Source organism: Tetrao urogallus (assembly GCF_951394365.1).
Source record: "Tetrao urogallus genome assembly, chromosome: 18".
Classification (NCBI taxonomy): domain Eukaryota; kingdom Metazoa; phylum Chordata; class Aves; order Galliformes; family Phasianidae; genus Tetrao; species Tetrao urogallus.
Window position 1 is genome coordinate 7750828 of NC_136831.1, and position 22218 is coordinate 7773045.

The following is a 22218-nucleotide window of genomic DNA, read 5'->3' on the forward strand; positions in this document are numbered from 1 at the left end:
TTCTAGAAGACTCCAGGAAATCGTGGCTGCTTCTGCAAAGGCTTCTAACCCTGTCACCAGCAAACACCAGCACCCAACTCAGTCCAGGATTCTCTCATCCTGTTTTCAGTTTTAAGAGGGACGGTGGAGAGGGAAATGACCCTTCTTTGCTTTCAGCCTGCCCCAGCCCCTCTCCTGTGGGGTTGCTTTCTCTGGGTGGGATTCTTCTGTGCTTGGGCTCTCCCACTTCAGGGATTTAAGCCAGCCTGTTTTAGGGTGGAAATGATTCTGCCAGCGTTGAGCTGGCTGCTGAGTACATCTAAGGGGGCATTTCAGAAGCTTTGTACCTAACCTCTCCTGTTGGATTTTTTTCCAGCATGCAGTGGCTGCTGGCAGGACGAGGAGGGGGAGAACAACATGTTCCTGGAATTGTCTCCAGGCTGCCCACTCTCCTCTTCCTATGTGAGGCTGTGGGAGCGAGGGGAAGAGGCGAAATTAAATGTTCAGCCAGTATTTGTGAGAGGACAGCGTTAGCAAAACACAAACAGGCAGCAAGGCTTTGCCCCCGGAGCTCCAGCTTTGGCTGCAGTTTGATTTTTTTTTTTTTTTTAAATGGCAGTTTAAATTGTAGGCTCTTTTGAAAATACCCTTTGAACAAAGCTTGGAGCCAAGTGCTGGAGTGGAGCTTTCCTTTGCTCTGGTGGCTTGTTTGGCTGCAAGGAGGAATGGGGCCGTGCCGTCCACACTTCTAGAGGCACTGGCCTTGCTCTCTGCATTCCCCCTGGGAGCTGCCATGTCCCGTGAGCTCATTGGAAATCCTTGGCAGAGGAGGGAATATTGTGCTCCTTTCCTATGCTGTGCCCCAGCTCCACAATACACTGCTGGGATGGAGCGTCGGAGCACTCAGCACGCTGCGTGCCCATCACACTGCTGACACTTGCACAAATACAATTACAGAGTGCTGGAGGTGTGGCTGGATGAGCCATCACCCAGCCCAGAGCCCTGTTCTTTAATCAAAGCAGCATTAAAGTCTTGCTCTGCAGCATTTTTTCCCCCTCTGCCCTCGTCCCTGGCCTGGGCTCTGAGTGCTACAGCATTACAGCTGATGTGCATCATCCCCAGCAAAGCACCAGGAATTGCAGGTGTCCCTCCCTGCTCTGGGTGCCACATCCCAACAGCTGGGTGTGTGTGCTTTGTGCGCTGTGAGGGTAATGCTGGGATTCCTCCCACTGCCCTTAAATCTGCTTCCAAAGTGCTCACTTTGCAGCATGATTACTGCTTGATCTGTAAGGCAGGGGAATGGTATGTGGAAAAGATGAATTAAAAATTACCATCTCTGCTCACATGTGATGAACCTGCTCTGTAACAAGCAGCAAATGGCATATTGATGTAGCATTAGGTGAGGATGTGCTCCCTGCTATGTAGTGAAGTGGCTGAAGGCAACCCAGAAGCAGATGCACAGCATTGCTGTTTTGCTGCTGCAGCTCTCTAAAGATGAAGGGCTTCCTCTTCATACCTAACATAATTGAATTCCTCTTAAGAGCAACAGGCTGTTTTATCTGCTCCTAAGAAAGCAGAACTCATGAACTTGAATTGCCTTTGTTAGAGTCCCCTTTGGTTGGGCAATACTACCCTTAAATAGGCACAAGGCATCTGCTGTGTTTTTGCATCTAACTCTGGTGAGTGTGTGGTTTGTGTTGTTAGTGAAAACACTTTCCATGGTAACCCTCTACTTCTCAATTTGTCCGTGAAGTATCAGTAATGAGCCCACTGGTGAACAGTGTCACCTCCAAGATAAGAGCTATTCCAAACCTACTACCGTGGCAAATAAGTAGGTTGAGAAACTTGTGTGGGTGTCTACACCGGTCTGTTTGAGGTCTATCAGACCCCATGTGCCTGGGGGAGAGTTTGTCCTTTCATCCTGTGGAAGGACTGGATCATCTCTTCTCAAAGCACTATGACCTCAGTGCCCAGCCTGGAGGTGAGGAGATCTCTGTGCGTGGTTTGCCTATGGCAAGACTTGGGGATCTTAACTAAAGCACCTGTTTGCTTCCCTTCAAGAGGAGGAGGCCATTTTCCAAGCTATGCTGATAGGCTTTGCCTCTTGCATGTGAGCCCTGGCTAGCTGTGGGGCACTCACCTTCCTGTAGCAGGGCCAGCTGATGGCTTCATCCCATGCTCAGGTCATCTGACTGGAAAGATCAGAGAAATTTGCAAGCAGCTCTTCAACAAACTCTTCTCTGCTACTAAGCCTTCTCCCAGCATCCAGGAGCACTCCCTTTAAGTTTGGATATTAGGAAAGCTTCTTCTCTGAAAGAGTGGTAGTGCGTTGGCACAGGCTGCCCATGGAGGTGGTGGGATCCCCGGAGGTGTTCCAGAACCACAGCGATGTGGCACTGAGGGATGTGGTCAGTGGACAATACTGGGGGTAGGTGGATGACTGGACTGGATGATCCTAGAAGCCTTTTCCATGGTTCCATGATTTTGTGATTCCCCATGCCAGGGAGGAGGGTGCGTTCCTAAGGACATGCATTGCAGCAGATGTTTCTGTGCCTCTTGCCTTTGAAGTGCAACAGGACTTGTATGAGCTCTGAGCATGGTGCAATACCTCCAGGGGAAATAGTTCTCCTTTTCCTTGTCATGAGCTTAATTAGAAGACGTTTCTGGAACCAGGTCTCTTAGTGATGCTTGTCAGAGATGCTGGTTGTATGGTAAATGATGGTAGCAAAGTTGGGAGCAGCTGTTCCAGGAGACATCAGATTGAAAGCCAAGCTGGTTATGAAGTAAAACAGGAAAACATCAGGAGGGAGACCTGCAAGTCTCTGACAGGGGCTGGAAGCAATGTGGAGCCAAAACAATGTGCAACAATATCTTGACGTCAGTAAGATTTAGGTATGGAAGGGTGGAGCTGCTGGAGTGAAAGAGGAAAAATCAAATTTCTCCTTTCCATCTTAACAGAAGTAACTCTTTCACCATCAGTCTTCACCTCAGAGCTTCAGCAAGAGCCAGCAAGGGCTAGACCCTATGAGTAACCTCTTCCCCTGCTCTTTGCCCACCTACAGCGAGATGCTTAGTGGCAGCATAACCACAACAGCCCCATGAAGTTCATTTTGGAGCATCACATCTGCCTGTCCTAGCACAACCCACATGCCTTGCCACGTGCTGGAGCTGAATGTGGGAGGCAGGGTTGCCTTGGGCAGGCTGGGAGCCGCCAGCCCTCATTGGCAGTTGGACGTGATTGGTGCTGTGGTTTAGGTTTGGTGCTGTGGTTTAGGTTTGGTGCTGACAGCTCTCTGTGACTGTGCTGAGGCTGAGCAGCAGTGCCTGCACGACGACACTTCTTTGGGCCCTCTGGGATCAAGGTATCTCCATGGTGGAGGATGTGATGGGATATGATATCCCACTATGGAGACATCCAGCTAGATCTAACTGAGAGCAGTGGGGGAGACAAAACAAAGAGTAATTTTTGATAGTCACTTCACCTAGTTTAAATAAATACGTATCGCATTTTGTTCCTTTCCCTGCTCCCTGCAGGGGAGGAGATGCAGAACTTCCAAATATAATAACTGGGAGGAAGCTGTGGCAAGCAGCCTTTGCATGTGTGAGCATTTGCAAAGCCCCAAAAGGGCCCGGCTCATAAGGAGGCCCTGAAAAGACAGACAGGCAGCTCCTAGGATGGATGGCTGAGTCTCTGCTCATTTGTGGACACGAACATCTCTGGCTGTGTAGGGTGATGCAGTGCTCTCAGTGCTGAGGTAAGGCTGCCAGGAGTGCTGATGGGGAGAGGTGTGTTGAGCTGTGTTGGCTCCAGCTGCAGCAGGGCTGACTCAGGACTTCCTCCCCACAGCTGGGAGCTGACTCAGCTGCTTTACCTTCTGTTGGCTCTGCTGAAGGCTAGGGGCATCTCTTGGGGCTGGAGGCTGCAGTGTTACAACAGGAGCGAGTGGAGAGTTGTTGCTGGGAGAGTCACAGCTGAGACGTTTTGGAACAAGGGCCAAAAAAATTCAGTAAAAGCTTCAAGATTTCTCCTCAGTGTGTTTTACAGTGTTCCTGCTGAGCATGGGCTAATCACTAGGGCAAACGCGTGTTGCAGCAGAGCTGCTCTTGCTGCTGTGTCCCCCGTGGGGGGTGATGGTGAGTCAGGGTGTAAAGGCAAGAGCCTCGCTGGAGTGTTTTTTGTGGTATTACTCATGCATGTGTCAGAGCAAAACTTTTATGGCAGAGGCTGGGTGAGTGCTGAGCAGCTTCTGAATTAAAAAGCACCATGGAGGTGTTCTGCTGGGAACGGGGCATGCTCAGAACCTGGGCACCCAGTGGGCTTCTTGCACCTAGGATGCTGAGCTTCGGCTCTGCCTTTTGCAACCCACGGCCGTGCAGTTTTAAGCTCTGAGCTGGGGAACGACTCGTGTGCCTAATTAAGACCCATTTGTACACCTCATTTTGTTGGGTGACAGCAGAGTGTGGGTTCTGGGTGAGGCCCCATCTCATTACCCTGGGTGTCACCTCCAGGCCCCACAGCAGCATGTGACCACATGGGTCGTTGCCCCATGCCCCCCATGTGCTGGCCACCCCATTGCTGGGGTACGGCACTGGGGATCCCTTGGGGCTGCCAGCCCTGTTTAAGGAGCGCAGTGATCTCCTCGTCTGGAGCCTGGGATGTGTGGCTGCCCCTATAGCCTGAGGGGTGCTCACTCCTCTCCCCCAGGTCCTTCCTGGGAGCCCTACCATCACCGTTCTGGGGATGCTGTGCCCCCGGGGGGCTGTGCAGGGTGGGGGGCTGCCTCATATCAACTGGTTTCTCCAGTTCTTTTGTGCCAAATCCAGTCGGAGTCAGACCGGTTTTGTGCCTGTTTATTTGCCTGAAGAGGGGAAAAGAATAATAATGATAACAATCAGGTTGGCCTCCTGAGCCTAGGGCTGCCTGTCAAGGGACCACGGGCGCCCAGGCCCTGAGATGGGCACCGCACGCTGCTGCGGTGCTCCGGCCACGCTGAGCCCAGCCTGCACTGCAGGCTTAGGGAGGGCAAATGGGGCCAAAATGTGAACAAACCCAACTTACACAGCCCATGGGCCAGGCCAGCTACCTATGCCACCTTCACAGCCCTGCTCTGGCTCTGTCTGCCATATCCCTTGTGACACCACGTGCCCTGTGCTTCCCCTTGTGACACAGCGACGCTGTTAAGCAACTCCTGTGTGCGTAGCTTGGTTTTGGGGAACTGCTGCTGAGGCAGCAGAAGTGAAGCTGGGTGGAAAAACCCCTCTGTGCTCATTGCTGAACTTCCAAAAACAACGTGGCCTTAGCTTTGCATCCAAAATTAAACTGCTGTTTCCCTCAAAGCCGTGGTTATCAGAATGTGTGACATTTGGAGATATCGGGGGACAGATTTTAGCAGCCCTGACGTTGACCTCTACTTACTGGCTATGGAGGTGGTTGGTGACTGCCATGAGCTGCAGAGCTGATGGACACCACTGAGCAGGGCAGCATTCCCTGTTGGCTCTTGACTTGGTGTTTCCTTCTCTCCACATCTGCAGGTTGGGGTCAGTCTGAGGGTCCCTACAGGTGCACCTGGGGATGCAGCTTACTTATGGCCTTTTGGGACTGCCTTTGTCTCTTTTCCCCTGGTTTGTGGGGTGACATGGCCATTTTTGGAAGATGGGCTGGGAGACACGAGGGTGAGCACAACGCAGGTGTTTCATGTTTGCTTATGGCACCATTGGGTCAGGTAACCTAATCCTAGAGCACCGTGTGAGATCAGCCCAGGGGCTCTGCCTTGTTGCACTGTGGGCATCCTTTGCGATGGGCATCCTCCTTGTCCCCATGGGAACTGCAGCTACCCTGGCTGGACCCTTCTGAATGTGACATAGGAAGCTCATGGAAATCAGGAGAAATAGAAAAAAAAAACAGAGGGGAAAAAAAAAAAGACAGGTTCCACTATGTGGGTCAACATAGACTGACATGGGTGCTTAGCCACAAAATGGAGCCTGGGCCCCTGGGTGGCCCCTGAGCCAGAGGGCTGCCCTGCTCACGTCCCCATGCAACATCTGAGTAAATCATGTGCACTGCAAACTGCTGCTGTTGTGTAGATGGATGTGAGATAGTTCAGCCTGGAGCTGAGTTCAGCTCTGTAAGTTTAATGCATACAAATGCTGCTAAAGAGTTAATGGGAAACAGTGAAGGAAAATAAAGAAAGACCTTTTGAGGTCTCAGCTGCTGAGAGTAATATTTGGGTTTGGTGACTCTCCGTATCTTAGAGATGGGAATGCAGCAAAGCTCTTTGAGTCCAGAGTATACATGGAGCCCGACAAGATTGTGGGCTAATATCAACAAACCTTTTGGAAAAGCAGATCCTGTCTGCTCCAGCAAAGCCACAGTGTTATTTTTCTTTCAACAAATGTATTGAGACAATAATAATGCTGTGCAGATTGGTTGTCCCTGGCCTACATGATTTATTAGGAAACAGAAACAATTGCAGTCGCTGAAAAAAGCTTTGGACACAGATTTTTTTTTCTTCCTTTTATTTTTTCCCCCCTCCCGAATTCCTCATGAACTAAGAAAGGCCACCTACTCTGGGCCCTGGGGAGGTGTTCCCTCCCTGCTTGCATTTCTCATCAGACCACCAACCCTGGGCTTGTTGCTTATATGCTTTAGTGCTGGGGCCTGGCAGGGGTGGGAAGAGGTGACAGCTGAGGACAGCACTGTAAGGCAGAGAAGCAGAGCAAGTCTGGAGGACAGACCTGCAAACTGTTCGTGACTCGGGGACACACTGCTTCCTCTCCCTAAGCCTCCCTTCCCCTCTATTTATCCTGTTCATGTAGTGCAAAAGCGATTGAGAGTGGGACTGCATGCTGAGCGCTGTGGGTCCTGAGCTCTGCTCAGATCTGCAGGTACAGGGGCTGTGAGCAGAGGACCAAGCTTCCAGCCTGATGTTCGAAGAATGGGAAGAGCTTCATGGTTTATAGGGATGGTGGAGGAGAGGCTGAACTCAGGGGCTGGCTCTGCTTCAGCTCAGAAGCTGCAAAAACTGAAAGCTATTTGGTTTAGTGAGTGGAGCATCACGCTGTTGTTGTTGGGTGCCCCAAACACCCACCCAGGCCTGGCTGGGTCTAGTCAGAATTGCAGCACTGGGCCATTTCTCCATCAGGCCTTCCCAGTGTACTGTATCTTTGTCAGCTTTTCTAAAAAGAAACCCTTTATTTTGGGTAACAAAGTGAGAGTGCTGCCTTACAGCTCAGCAAGGCATCTCTGATCACTTTGCTACTGGGGCAGTGGAACCAGGTGCTCTGGCAGTGAAACCCTGTGAGAAAGTGATACCATCACGGTTTGCTTGGCTTTCAGAAATGACTGAACAAATTTTCTCTGGTTTCCAGCTGACCCCATGGCTCAGTGTTGATGATGGAAGCAGACTGCATGGGTTTGAGTTAATAAAGCCCTGGCCAGCTCTGGGTCAACTTCAAAAACTAGAGATGGATGGCAGCAGGTAAAGAGGGGGCAGAGCAGAGAAAGTTGCATTGACCTTCATTATGAAATGAAGGATGTCTGGGAATCACCTGATTCATTCTCCAGATGAATCACATGTATTCTGCATTTGCTTGAAAGGATTAAGGTTTTAAAGCTACTGCCCTCCTGGCTGGTTCTTTTTCCTGCAAGGGGCTTGTTAGCCTCAACTCCCATATTAAAAAAAAGAAAAAAGAAAAAAGAAAAAAAAGGAGATGTTGGGAGTAGCTTTGCTTTGTGATCTTTCTGTTCCATGCCTACAGTAAGCACAAAAAGGCTGCTTTGAGTTGGTGCAATTTAGCTCTTTTTGGTTATTGTGGGGGCTGTAGGAGACCTGGGTAATTGCTGCATTTGCTTCCTTTTCTTCTGGGGTTTACTGACATTTCAGATAGTAAATGAACAATTCCTTTTTCCTACAGATGTTCTCTGTTGGTCTTGGTTGAAGAATGCTTGGATGCTAAAGCCATATGCTTTGCTTGTGTTTTTTCCAGGCTCATTTATATTGATACGGGGCACGGGGGGATGCTGCGGCAGCACAGATTTCTTCTCTGCTCAAAGGGAGATGAGGGAGGAGAAAGAGCCTGAATCTGTGTGACCCTCACAACATCCCATGGCCACAGGGTGCTGTGTCCCTGCCCTCCTCACCCTGGTTCCTGCTGCAGCTGCTGAGCACGGGGCACTGGGGATCCCTCTTGGGAGCATCCAGCTCGTTTTTCATCTCTAGCACTGATGCAGGCATGGGGACACATCAGTGGAGTGGAAATGCTTGCAGGTGCAGCCATTTGCCAGTGGTGGGGAAGGACAGATGGGTGCTGAAGGGAGCAGGGCTGCACAGCTCCTCCAGGACTTTCTGCTTTGTTTGCAAGCATCAAATCTGCACATTTTCTATTGAGACCTTGGGACTTACTTCACCTCCTGGGTTGATGTGGTATCAGACATCGGCCAGTCCTGGGCTCCAGAGCAAGGGAGGGAAAATCCAGCTTCTCTGCTGCCTCTAAGTAGTTTCCCTCTTAATCCAGGCATGCACATAAATGTCTGTTCACATGCTCACAAAGAACCAGTGCTCGCCTGTGGCTGCGTGTACATAGTGTGACAGGTTTTTTAGGCCTCAAGCAATGCTATCTGGAAGTGTGAAGTGAACCAGATCAAGCCCTCTGATGTAGAGGCGAAGCAGCTTCGCATAACCGTGGTGTTTCAATGGTGAAGTGTCTGGATTCCAGCACCAGAGTATGAAAGACAAGAATCCACAAGACCTAAAAGCCCAGATCACAGAATCACACAGAATCACAGAATCACAGAATCACAGAATCACCCGGGTTGGAAGGGACCTCAAGGATCATGTAGTTCCAACCCCCCTGCCTAGCAGGACCACCAAACATACACATTTAGATCAGGTTGCCCAGGACCCCGTCCAACCTGGCCTTGAACACGTCCAAGGACGGGGCATCCACAACCTCCCTGGGCAGCCCGTTCCAGGGCCTAACCACTCTCCTCGTAAAGAACTTCCCCCTAACATCCAACCTAAATCTTCCCTCCTTCAACTTGGATCCATTTCCCCTAGTCCTGCTATTGTCAGCCCTTATGAAGAGTTTACTCCCCAATTATACAGATGTCACTGTATAACCTCTGAATGGTGAAGGCTCACTCTGCCTTGTCATTGGACAGCAGGAATGGAGAGTAGCTGTGAGGCTGGTGCAATGAGTTGGTGGTTTGCAGCCCAGGCGCAGAAGCCCTGTGTTGGCTGGCATGCCCAGATCCACTCATGCATAATGCAAAGGCAGTAAACTGCAGAAGCATTGCTTGGCTCCTGGGGTTATGAGTCCTGCAGAGTTCTTAGACCTGCAGCCAGACCTATGGAGCCCTATTCCCAACTGGGCAGTGGGCACATAATAAGCTTTTGAAGTTCCCCAGCCTGTCCAAGTTGTGGAGCAGGGTTGTGAACCTTGTCGTTCTCTGTGAGAATGTTGCTTTTACAATTAAAACCCACGCAAGCCCTCAGCCCTCGCTACTGCTTGTGTTACCCCAGTGAGATATCTGACATTTGAGACAGAATGGGAAGTCAAAGAATGCAAGGAATTCAGTGACTCAACATGGCTTTTATTATACCATCCTACCGTTTAATCCTATGCAATGTAAGATTGTTTTGCAGCATGTGGCACAGTTCTGTGGGTTAATTTGTAAGCAAACAGTTATTCAAATAGGGACTTTTTTCTGTGCCTACATAAACTTGTTATCTGTTTGGCAGCAGGGGATGCTGCAGAGAAATGCACATTTACATTTTTGCATTGATGTTATTTGCTTTTCCTGGAACAACTCAATGGTGCATTGACTCTGGGACCCTACTACTGAACTTGACCTGGCAGTGGCGTGGAGATAAGCCAAACTTTAAGAGTAAAGGAGCCCTTTGTGTGGATATGCCAATATATTAGGTCTCACTTTTAGGTCACAAACTTGTTAGGGGTTCTTTCAAAGTGATGGATTCTGCTGCTAAAATTTCATGATGTCTGTTAAATCATAGGGTCGTGAACCAGTGCATGTGCTGAAAATGGTTTGCCAAGGGACCATGAAGACAAGGCCTTGTGTCAGGAGATTTCCAAAGCAAATTGGATTTTCCACACAGCAATGGCTGTGTTTGAAGGTCTGTCAGTGGCCTGTAAAATTCTCCACCAGTGATAACAAGACAGAATTGCCAAGCACTGAAGCAATGTCACAAGCATTACAGAATAAATCGCTCCCACTCAGTACATAATAGCTTTTTGACCATCAGTCACAGGGAGAATTATCCCAACCAGCAACCAGACTGGAGGAGGCTTCTCCCTCTCCATCAGGAGATTATCTGAGAGCTCCTGGGCTCTGGTCACTGCAGAGAGCCCAATGGCTACTGGGAGAATGGGGCCAAGCAGTTGGGTAGGTGGGCTTATAGGTCGGATGCATAGAGAAGGGAACAGCACAATGGTTGGGTTTCTAGGAGTTCCTCTGGGGTTATCTGCTTGAGCTTGAGACCAATGCCAGGACAAGCAATATCCACAAAGTCATCCTGTTTCCCAAAAGGTCTGGGTGAAGAGGCTTGGCCTGCTTGCTCTATCACAACAAGAGTTGTGGAGGCTTTCCTTCCCTAGTTTGTTTTCTACATCTGTTCTCTGTCTGGATGTGAGTTGTACATCATCTACTGGGTGGGAAATTCAGCAGCTGGTATGCAGATCCATGAACAGATTTTCTACCTTCTTTATTGAGACCTGTGAAGGCAGAACTCTTCAATCACAATATTCTCCCACCTTTATCACATGTATTGATATAAGGATCACATCTGAGAGCATTTCCAACAGGCTACTAGAGTCACTGAAGCAGAATAACCTTTAGCCCAGCTCCATTGACAGTGCTGGTGATGCAGGAAGGATGATTTGGTTCATTACATAGCATCCTTAACTGCAATGGCTTGCTAAGCATCTCAGCATGGAGCCAAGAGGTCAGGTGTTGAACTCGAACTCACACCCAATGCTAACAGAGGGGGAAAGAGCCAGTTGTCATGGCAGTATGTTTTAATGATGAAGTCATTTACAGTGTCTGTTAAGATGACTGCTGTCACAAGCACGAGACAATAAAGTAGAAGCTAAAAGCCCCAAGGAAGACCTCTCAGAAAATAGTCTCAGTCCCAGTGGTTTGGCCAGCTCTCTGGCTGTTTTCATTAAGGACTCTTATATGACGGAGGAGGTATGAAATGAAAGTGCTGTATTTTCAGAGCAGATAACACCATCAGTCTTATCAGAGATATGAGACTTGGGTCTTGAAAGGCTTAGATTTAAAATCATGTTTACTTTCATTACTGAACACTTGGTTTCTGTTAAAACATGATGTAGAAGTACTTTTTGACCTCTACAAAGACTGATGTTATCTTGAAATGAGGGTGCCCTAGCTTTTCTCTTGCGGTTCCTGAGAAGCAGGAGGAGTATCCAGGGGACCCAGGACGTCATCTCTACCTGCCCTGCCATCTTCTGCGACAGCAGGCCAGCTCTTAAACCTTTCTTTATTCCCCTGTACAGTGGTGTAACGATGCCTCATGATGAGGAAGGCAATGTGAGTGTTGAGAATAATTGGTTTAATTGGATAGTGGTTTGCTTGTTTGGGTTTCCTAATGACCCATATACATCTGGGGGCTGACATTCTTGTTCCTTTCATTCCACCATCTGTGCTGAGCATTTCTTTGTAAAAACAGAAAGTATGTTTTTTCATTTGTCAAATGCTCTTTCCAAAATAGTAAAGCCAGTTTTCTGTATTTCTATTACTGTGTTCAGACACCTGGGAAGTTACTTTTCTGACTGCCTCCCATTCCTGTGAATTTTAATTGATTTTTACAAGTAATCAGGCTACGACAGTGGGTGAAGCTGTTGGAGGTACAGTCTGAATGGTTCATTCTGGATCGACTTGTAATCTGCCCAGACTGCTGCTGCAGTATCCAAAACATTTTTGATACAAACAAATATCAGAGCATTCTGCAGCACTTTGCTTGCACTAGGTACAGGAAGCCAGCAGCTCCTTCCTGAGCACTGCGTGGGTGCTGCTGGCCTCAGGCTGATGCTGGATGGGAGAGCACATCGGTCATGCATACAATGACCATGGGCTTCTCCAGCCTGGCCTTGAATGGAGAAGACAGTTGTGGTTCCACCCAGTCTCTGAAGGATTGGAGATATATCTTACTGCCAAAAGAAAAATGCATAAATCATCTCTGAGTGCAGAGCTGTCTGGCTTCCTTGAAGGGAAAGTGCACTTAGGGTGGGGCAAGAGGACACAAGGGTGCAACGCAGCTTGTAGGCTGGTGTGGTGCAAAAATCCCCTCCGAGCTGCCCTCAGCCCAGCAAAGCTCAGGAGGTGGGTGGCCCCGTCCGTGCCGAATGAGTTCTTGGAAGAAAGGGCGCCTGGAGACCTATGCTGGGGTGCTGCTGTGCAGAGCCCGGCGTGACCTACAGAGCTATCCTGTTTTCCTTGCAATGTGTGTGCCTGTTTATGAAATCCATCACCCTGGGTGATGTCATGACATGATGAGAAACTGGGTTGTAAATTAAAGGAAGAAGGGGAAAAAAAAGACCCCACTGCGGGTCAGATGCTGGCAATAAATTCAGATAACAGCTCATCAGTGCCTCTTCCCTTGTTCTCGTGTATGTATGCGTTTTTTTCCAGTTGGGAGAAGAGTTGGTGAAAAGCAGCTGTTTTTTATTTGTTCTCCATCCACATCTGATTAGATAGCCCTGCTTCTGCCCACTGAGACGTGCTCGGGAACTCTCCCAGCCTCTCTGCTCACTCATTTTCTTGGGCATTTAGGAGCCTGGGACTGTTGGAGCTTTGTTTCACAAGCTGACGGCATTTCAGAGGTACAAAGGACTCCTTCATGATCCCAGGGCTCAGGTCCCACCGGGCCAGAGGGCATTACCAGATCCCGCAGAGGGGCTGTCTCTGAGGCTCTATGGCTTTGGGCCTGGGAAGGCAGTAGTGGCGATGGTTAATCCATTATTTTTTTAATTTTCAGACAATTTTGAGGCTCTGCAGCCCAGGATGGGGGTTGTTTCCCTCCAGGCTCTGGGAATGTGCCCAACAGTAAGAGCGGTGGAGAGGGAACTGTGCTGCAAAGAGGAAAATGTATTGTGGCTGTGTACCAGCAGTTGGGTGGGCAGCGTGCAGGATCTGGGGTGAGGGCAGGTTCCTGAATAACCCTACAAACATTGCTTATTAAGGCTAAAGTAGGAAAGTTAGATGAGATTCTAACTTGTTGAATCCAGTGCAAAAGGTTCCATCATCTCCACTGCACTTTGCAGGCCAGACCCATGAGTCGTCTCCATACTGTGCTACTGGAAGACTCTTCCACCAAAGCAGATGTCATCTTTCAGAGGACACGGATGAGCACTATGCTCATCCCTTCTGGTCCTGCCTCTGCTGTTCCTTCCCCTATTATGTGACTAATTGACAAGATGAACAGTTCTGGGCCTTCTCACTGCTGCTGCGGCTTCCATTTGCTTCCATCTGGATTCTTAGAGCAGAATAACCCATTTGCAAGGGTGGATAGCCAGGGCTTGTTACTTCAACGAGGAGAGAAGGGCAGATAAGCTTATCTGAGCCTGAGAACTTTTAATTTTTTTATTTCATTTTTTATTTTTTGCTCTTTGGGATGGGGATCTCCCATGACAAGTCTGAAGCTGTGAGGCTGAGCTCCTGGTGCTGTGTTGGGACAAGCCCTGACCGCGCTCCCACATCACGTACTGAGAGTGAGCTTCGGCTCACGTAACCCTCATCTGTTCCTCACTGAGGGCTCTGTGCCTTTGCCTTGGTTTCCCAGGTGAATTTCTGGGAGTTCTGGGTTAAGCCCAGTGTGGGAGTGGGGGCTGCAGGGCTTCCAGAAGAAGAGCTGGAGCGATGCACCTCTCAGTCCATCATGGAAATAACAAGGTGGGACACATTGCGTGCACTTATCTTGGAGACAAGTCTTCTCTGGGCCAGCTGAAATTTCTGGCCAAAACTCGCAGCTGATTTGTTCCAGACTTGTCTCTCCATTCCCATTCTATCTACGCAGCTTCAGCTAAAAGCAGCAGCTGCCCTGCCTGCAGTGACCGTGATGGTGCAAAGCCTTCGTCTGACTCTGCACTGACAAGTTCAGTTTCAAAAAAGAAGGATAACTTGTTTTATTTTACCAGGGCTTTGTGAGAGACTGACGCTTCCGGATAGGATCTGCAACGCTCAGGTTCAGGTATCAGTTGCATAATTTCCTGTTATTTCAACACTCCTGTTTTTTTTTTTCCTTTTCTTTCTTTCTCTCTCTCTCTCTCTCTCTCTTTTTTTTTTTTTTAATGAGCTTCTTTGCATACTGGCGAAGTCTTATATAAGCATATGTTGGGTTGGAAAAAAAAATTTGTTTTTTAGTATTTTTTTTGGCAGACATCTCCTGGCACATGATACAGCACTCAGAGCCATCAACCGTAGCTGTGATACAGATGTTCATTGCCTGTATAATCTTTCTCATATCAAGCAATTACCCTAAGCCAATTCCTTTATTTTAAGCACCTTGTTGTGGGAACAGAGCTGTAAATGCAGGAGCTGCGGAGTTCCCTTACAAGTTTTACAACTGACAAACAGAAAATTCAGCAAAGGTTCTCAGTGCAAACCAAACAGGCAGAGCGCTTTAGATAAGGAACGAGAGCCACTAGCAGATAGTATTAAGGAAAAAAGAGTTTCTCTCGAAAGAGATACGCTGGAGGAGTGCCAATAGCACATAGCTGTGCGGAGACTAAATAAAACCAGGTGAGTTTCCTGCCATTGTGGAATATCAAATGTGATTTCCATTTGTGATGGACGTGCTGTTTCTGCCAAGATCATCTGCAGGTTTTCATTTTAGGACGTTTTGTTTTTGTTGGCCCAATACAGAGCTACAGCCCAGAGCTAAAAGGGAGTGTTGCAGCACCGATGCTCACGGCAGATGAGGAGAAATGCCTTAATCTGAGTGAGAAGCTCTTCCTGGGAGAAGGCTTTTCTGCAATCAGTGATACAGGGCACAGGACTGCTCCTATTGCAAAACACGTGGGAAAACCCTGTGGAAAGAAATAATGTATGGGCATTGATCCTTACTCCAGAGTTACCAGGTAACATCCTTCCAAATTAAGAACTGGGCTTGGTCCCAAAACATCATTCAAATACTAGGTGTGAACCTGAGATCCAGATTAGGCTGTTTTGAACTTCTAAAATGATACAGAAAGGCTGGCAAGCTGCCCTAATAATAATGATAAAAAAACAATCAGAGGTTTCTCTCCCCCAAGTGCTGTGCAGGGGTGCAGCAGGGCTGGCACGGCCCTCCTGCAGCCCTGCATGTTGGGACGGGGCACCTACTCCAAGCCGAGCCCTTGGCTTTGGTGGGTATGTGTGATCACAGCGATGCTCAGCTCCTTTCTGCTGCATTGGTTCCCATTGGGTTCTTCTCCAGCTCAGGAGCCTCAGCAAGCTGGTGTCGTTGGGTTTTGGGTCTGCCTGGTGACTTGGGACCAGGATGATCACTGATCCCCTGGTGGAGTAAAGGGTCAGCAAGCATTGCGTGCAGGGGACTGGGGATCAGCCCTTTGTGGTGGTTGGGAGTGCTCTGAGTGCACTTGAGTGAATGCTCAGGGGATAGCCTGGAGCAAGGCCCAGAGGGGGATCCGCTTACAGGAATAACATGAATATGAAGTAAGAATAGTTAATGCTAATGACGTTCTGAAAGGGATATTAAATGTGCTGCTTCCGGGCTCTGGCCGGAGTTAAACCTTATGTGCTGGAAAACATGTCCAAATCTGCTACTGGGTCAGGCAGTGGAAGCTGTGAGGTACTGGTGTACTGGAATAACACACTGAGCATTTTTCAGGCTTTTGTGCATGGACATGAGCTGATTTTTGAGCAGCCACTGTTTGCTTATACAAACGCCATGTGACTGAATGCCATCTTTTCCTGTAAAATATATTTTAAAACTGGGCTTGTAGTCATGATGGACTCTGAGCAAAATCCATATCAAGTTTCAAAGACTCTTGCTCTTGTTCTGTGCCTCCTTCAGGAGGTAAGAATCTCTCTCTATAGAGATAAGAATCTCTAGAAAGAGGTAGGTCCAGTGGACGCTCAGTGGGTACATTAACACTGGAGTTGGGCAGGGATTCATTGATGGAATGGTTGCAGAGGGGACTGCAACTGTGCTTTCCACCTGCCCTCTGTGCATCTGGGTTCCTGGCATCCTCCCTCTGGTTTGATGCTGGGCCCAAGATCAAGAGAGATTATTCAGATATTTTCTTGGTATTCTGATGTTTTCCAATTATTTCTGGAACACAGGAGTTGGAGATGGGATTCTGTAGAGCTTTTGCAAAAGCCTCCGTAATGGACAGAAGTTTTTTACTCCTCAGAAATTCTCCAGACCCAGTGGTCTCAGGAAGGTCCATCTGTCAGCAATTGTTGACTGTGGTGGTTAGCACCAGCCCTTCCCTTTGACAGATCGTGCTGCTCTCTTCCAGGACTTTCATTTATATGAGACTTCTGGCAGCCTGCTGCTTCCTAGATAGAAAAGCCAACAGTCTGTTCCTTCTCCTCACTAGATTCATAATGTCATTCCTTTAGAGACAAGATCTCATCTATTGCTCAACCTTGGTGAAAGTTTGCTAATTTTTCACCACCTCAGCACCAAATCATTCTAGTGCTGCACGTATTACTGAGTGATGTGTAAAGACTCACCGTGCACTTTTCCTAAAAATATGGTAGGGAATAGGTGTGTATGGAAACGTGGGTCTGATTTTGTTTGTATTTTTTTCCATTTCTCCCAAAGAAGAGAACTATGAAGCTGGCTCAAAGCAAGCTGGGCTTGCTGGAAACCAAAGGTAAAACATCCGCAGTCCTCCCGCAGAGTGCACAAACTGTGTTTGTGGTTACGCCGTAGCAGCAGGAGCAACTCTTCTGTGTCTCAGAGAGCTTAGTAGCTGTTCTGCCATCTTTGCTCTTCGAAATGTGAGAGCAAAATTAATTTCAGGAGAAGAATAAATGGATTTAGAGCAAGGATGAGTTTGGCTTCTAGTGCCACAGGAATGCAAGAAATCACCCAGCGAGGGAAAGAAGGCTAAACAATGCAAACCTCTCATAAATCTGGGGAGAAATTTTAATCCAAAGTGCTCACTGACCTTCACTGATGCTCTCCTTCATCTCACCAGTGTTTTATTCTTCTTAAATCCAGCCCCACCACTGGCAGACCATCAGAGAAGTCAGTTCTTGCACAAACAGGAAGGCAGACTCCCTTCCCATTAATTGAGGTGGTGCTTCCAGTCCTCGGCCAGAGGACACAGGGGCAGGGAGGTGTTTGCTTCCAGGACCAGGACTGGAGCTGGTCTGGGAGAAATACATTTCCTGGGTGGGCAGATCTGGCCTTTCCTGGTCATCAGGTTCACAGCCAGCTCAGGGACAAACTCAGCGCTGTCATCTGACTGTCCCGGGAGGAACTGATTTCTATCCTGAGTACTTCGTGCCGTGCAACCAGGAGTGTTGGACCCCTCCAGATGCCCTATGAATGCATTTCTCGAAGACTGCCTGGGAGGAAACTCAATCACATTTCAGTTTAATGAAGTGATACACTAAGTGATGATGCCTGGAACCGACCTTGCTGGATCTTCTTCCTGCTATGACTGCCATAACTCCCGCAGCAGCAGCTGAGATTGCTCAGACATCTGCAGCTCCATGTGGAGCCTCACTGCTGGATTTGGTCTTGAGTTACCCAGCTGAGATGTGATCCCGGCAGGTCTGGGTAGGGGCTGCCTCATGCCATGTGGGCACAATAGCAGTTGTTGGCAGCTCAATGGAAACCAACAGTGGAATTACAGCAGAAAATACATGATGGACCATAAAAGGCTTTGAAAGTTTTTTTCCATGGAAGGCCAGTCCAATCCCATTATAATCCACAGTACATCTGCAATGCGTAGGACTTGCCGGTAACGTGGATATGCATTATTCCTTTAATAAAAGCAAATGATGGCAAGGAATGTGGCTCTTTTAACCTTCTGCTTGTGTAACCTGCAAAAAGGGAAAGCAATCAGCTGGCCTTCCAGCTCAGGAGGTTTCTCCACGTGGGTCTGGCGCACGCACTCAGCCCGCTCCTGACACGCTTCCAAGAATCCCCGCCTGTGTCCCAGTAAAAAAACCCCAACCACTCTGTGTTGAGAGAGGCCCATTCAAGCCTCAGCACACGCGGCCTGTGCTGCTCAAATTTCCAGATCCTGAATCATTTCCTCCATCCACGCGGCCGTCTCTCTCTGTCTGGGGTTGGAAATGTCCAGCGCTCTGCTATTGCTGCTCCCTTTGAGTGCTGCCCTGGCTGGGCTGCTGTGTGTGGAGATGTGTCCTTTAATGCAGCAGCAACATCCGTTGGCACTGCTGGGTTATTCGTTATGGGGAATATCATCTGCCGTATCTATTGGGGCAGGTTGGGTGCCACGTCTCCCCATGCACAGCCCCAGCTCTGGATTCATCCCATGGTGATCCCTCCATTTGGGGTACCCCTGTTTGGTGAGACTGATGCAGCACTGGGTTTTGTGGTCTCAGTGGGAGGGATGGGGAAAGGCAGGGAATGCCCCCAGTGAGGGGGGTCAGCCTGGCAGCATGCTGGCTGCCTGAAATGAGCTAGGAGGAACAGGGCTTCCCCTTTATCTGCTTCCTCTTGAGTCCTTTCCTCTGCTCACAGCCTTCCCTCCCATACACAGCCAGCCCAGTTGCTGGGGAAAAAGGGAAAGATTAGAAGAAATCTTAATTAGATCCGGTGTATTGCTCAGAGTCCTTACAATAAGGAGAAAGTAGTTGGGGGTTGTAGTGTATGAAGTGCAGGAACGTTCAGATGGAGAGCTGCAAGGGCAATGCATGGTAATGCGCTGGGGACCCAAAATTCTCTGGCTGATACGGAGAAGAGCTGCCTTCTACAATGGACTTGCTGCCAGAAATCCTCTCCAGCTGTATCGATCTCTGTGTTGCCCAGAGCTATTGCATCTGGGTCTCTACTGGGCAGAAATAATCAGGGCTTTGGCTTTTCCTTTGATAACTGAAGTGTCTGCGGAGCCAACCTGCACTCTCTCAACAATCACAGAATCATAAAGGTTGGAAAAGACCTCTAAGATCCCTAAGTCCAATTCTAACCCATTGCCCACTGACCATGTCACTCAGTGCCACATCTCCACAGTTCTTGAACACCTTCAGGGATGGTGACTCCACCACCTCCCTGGGCAGCCTTGGCCAGCACCTCACCACTCTTTCTGAGAAGGAATTTTTCCTTATATCCAACCTGAAACTCACCTGGCACAACTTGAGGCCATCACCTCTCATCCTATCACCATTACCAGGCAGCAGAGGCCAATCCCCACCTCACCACAACCTCTTGTCAGGGAGGGATAGAGAGCAATAAGGTCTCCCTTGAGCCTCCTCTTCTCCAGACTGACCCATCCCAGTTCCCTTAGTCACCTCGCGTAAGTTTTGTGCTCCAAACCCTGCCCATCCCTGGACATGTTCCAGGGCCTCAATGCCTTTCTTATAGTGAGGGGAGAAGCAAATGTTTTCACAAAAAGAAATGAAAATGAGGAAAACTGAGAAATCACTGACCCTCAGGGGAGTCTGTCATTAAAATCCCTACATCACGCTGCAGTCATTAACAGCACTGCACAACGCCATGGATGATGGCTGCCCTGAGAAGTGTGGGTGCTCCATTCCTGGAGGTGCCCACGGCCATGCTGGATGGGGGCACTGGGCAGCCTGACTTGGTGGGGGTTAAACTGGATGGTTTTTAAGGCCCTCCAACCTGTGTTAGTCTATGATTCTGTGATAGGCTCTGCTGTGTTAGAAGTGAAAAACAATGTGGAACCTGAATGCCACTCACTTCTGAGGGCAGGGACGTGGGGACATTATGCCCTGGCGCCATTTGGGCAGCAGTCCCAGCTTCCCTGTTGCTGGCCAAGTGCTTTGTTGGCCTAGCCAAGCCAAATGGCAGCTTCCCCTCTCCCTGCAAGCCTTAAAACACAGCTTGTGACACGACAGAAATTGTCCACGGCGGTGATGAATGGTTATGAAATACAATTTACCAGAAATATCTCTGGATTCTGCAATTTAACTGCAAATGACAGGACTCCAGCACAGCCTCAGAGGGAGGAGGAGGACAGCCGTGCGCCGCGCCGGGCTGGCACCTTTGTCCTTCATCTGCCTCGACTGCCACCGTCCTCCTTCCACGTGTCCATCCCAGCTCCATCTGCTCCTGCTCCGGCAGCAGGGCCGGATCCCCGCCTGGGCTGAAGGCACAGAGCTCTGACAGATCCCATCTGCCGAGTCCTGGCCCTGCGCCGCTGCGCTGCTATTTCGGGATGAGCAAAATGGAGTGGTTGGAAATTGTGGGTCCTCTCAGCAGCCTTGGCTATCGCACTGGATGGCGCTGAAGTAGGCATAGCAACAGGAAAGGAATGTTCCCTGTAAAAAGATAACCGTGCTTCGCCGGGGACGTGGAACAGTAAAGTTTGTTAAAGCAATCAGTATGTGTCATAATGTTTATTTAACTGAGAGCAGGGACGATGGAAAAGCATTGCAGCTGTGGAGAAGCCCCAGAGTGCTAAGGAGAGGGAAGGGGAGTGGAATGGAGATTTAGTAGCTGTCTTCCCTTGAAAAAGAAAACAAGCTGTGCTATCGAGCCATCGATGGGGCAGATAGTGGGAGAGTACACAAGGTAGCTGCCGACTGGCGAGGGCGAGGTTAGAGTTTTATTATCTGAAGTTCACATTCAGGTTAACAGCTCTGAGGATGTGGTTGCAGCTCTAAAGGGAACAAAATTTAATTCTTCTCTAAACACAAGCTATTTCTGTTTGAAGGCAGATAACCTTTTTGGCTGCGCTATTTGCCAGAAAGATTGGAGCGGTGGAGTGATGCTTGAATTCCTCCAGCAAATAAAAGGGGAAAACTTGACACTGCCGAGCCAATGTGGGGCCAAACCCTGCTTTAGCTCATTTCCTGGGGAGCCCAAGCAAAGAGCAGCTTCTTCTGCAGGAGGCCAAGCGAGGCAGGAGCCGACAATTCCTGCAGATGAAATCAAATCCTCATCCCCGTGCTGGCACCGGGATATGTGAGGCTGCAGAGCAGTGCCAAGGGATGTGGGAAACGCTCGGGGTCTGCTGCAAGTAAAAGGCTTTTTCCATGCAGAACTCCAAAAATTAACCCCGCAACAAATTCTACTCTCTCTAATTTTGCTCCTTCTTTTTCTTTTCTTTCTTTTTTTTTTTTTTAACTGAAGTTAAAGCTGGAAACAAAGTGAGTTCGGGGCTTTTGTCTTCCTTGCAGAAAACCAAATCTGTTTGGGGGAACACAAGCCTTTCTTTTGCTCTGAAAATTAGATTTCAGTTGAAGGCGATGTTTTCTATCAATAAGGGGAAAATATTGCCTCAGCTGAACTGGGGCCATCTGACAGAGCCAGCCAAAGCTCCTGTGATGTGCTGAGTATGGAGCGGGGCTGCACTGGCTTTGAGGACTCCTCTCCTGTCCCCCTCTCGGGGTATGAATGAGCCTCTGCAGAGCTCCCCGTGCTGCCTGCTGCTCTGCTCTGCTGCCCTGCCCTGAGCAGCTCCATGCAGCCCTGTGCTCCCTCCTGCCCATCCCGTTGCTACCTCCCTAACAAAATCCACCCGTGCTTCCTGCTTGCCTTGTAGAAAAAAACCATAAAGCCTATTTCAGAGCCCAAATTGCCTGTAATTTACATGCCTCTCCTCACTTTGAAACGCAAGACGGCTGATGATAACATCTCGAGTGACAGAAGTGGTATCTGTTGCTAATTACAAGCTGACATTATGGTCAAGCAGAGCCATGGGGCCCATAAAAAGCTTATTCAAAGTTGCTCCTCTCCCACTTCAAACAGGGGCTGGACACAATGCCAAGCATTTTCCACCTTGGGATGGAGTGCCGGCAGTTCCTTGGGCAGGAGGAAAGCTCCTCGAGGAAGAGGTGACAGCAGCCTGCTGTTTGCATGGTCCAAATGGAGCATTCAGTGATGAAGTTCCAAGCTTCCCTCCCCCTCCCAGGCTCACCCTTCCCACGAGCACCTGGGAAGAATTACCAGGACGCTTTGATGGGAAAACTGAGGCATGAGGAGAGCTGTACAATGGGCATCTACTGCCCCAACAAGATGGAAGCAGGGAGCTGTGGTCCTCCTGTGCCCTATCGGGCCTCCTGCAAATCCCATTTGATCAACCATT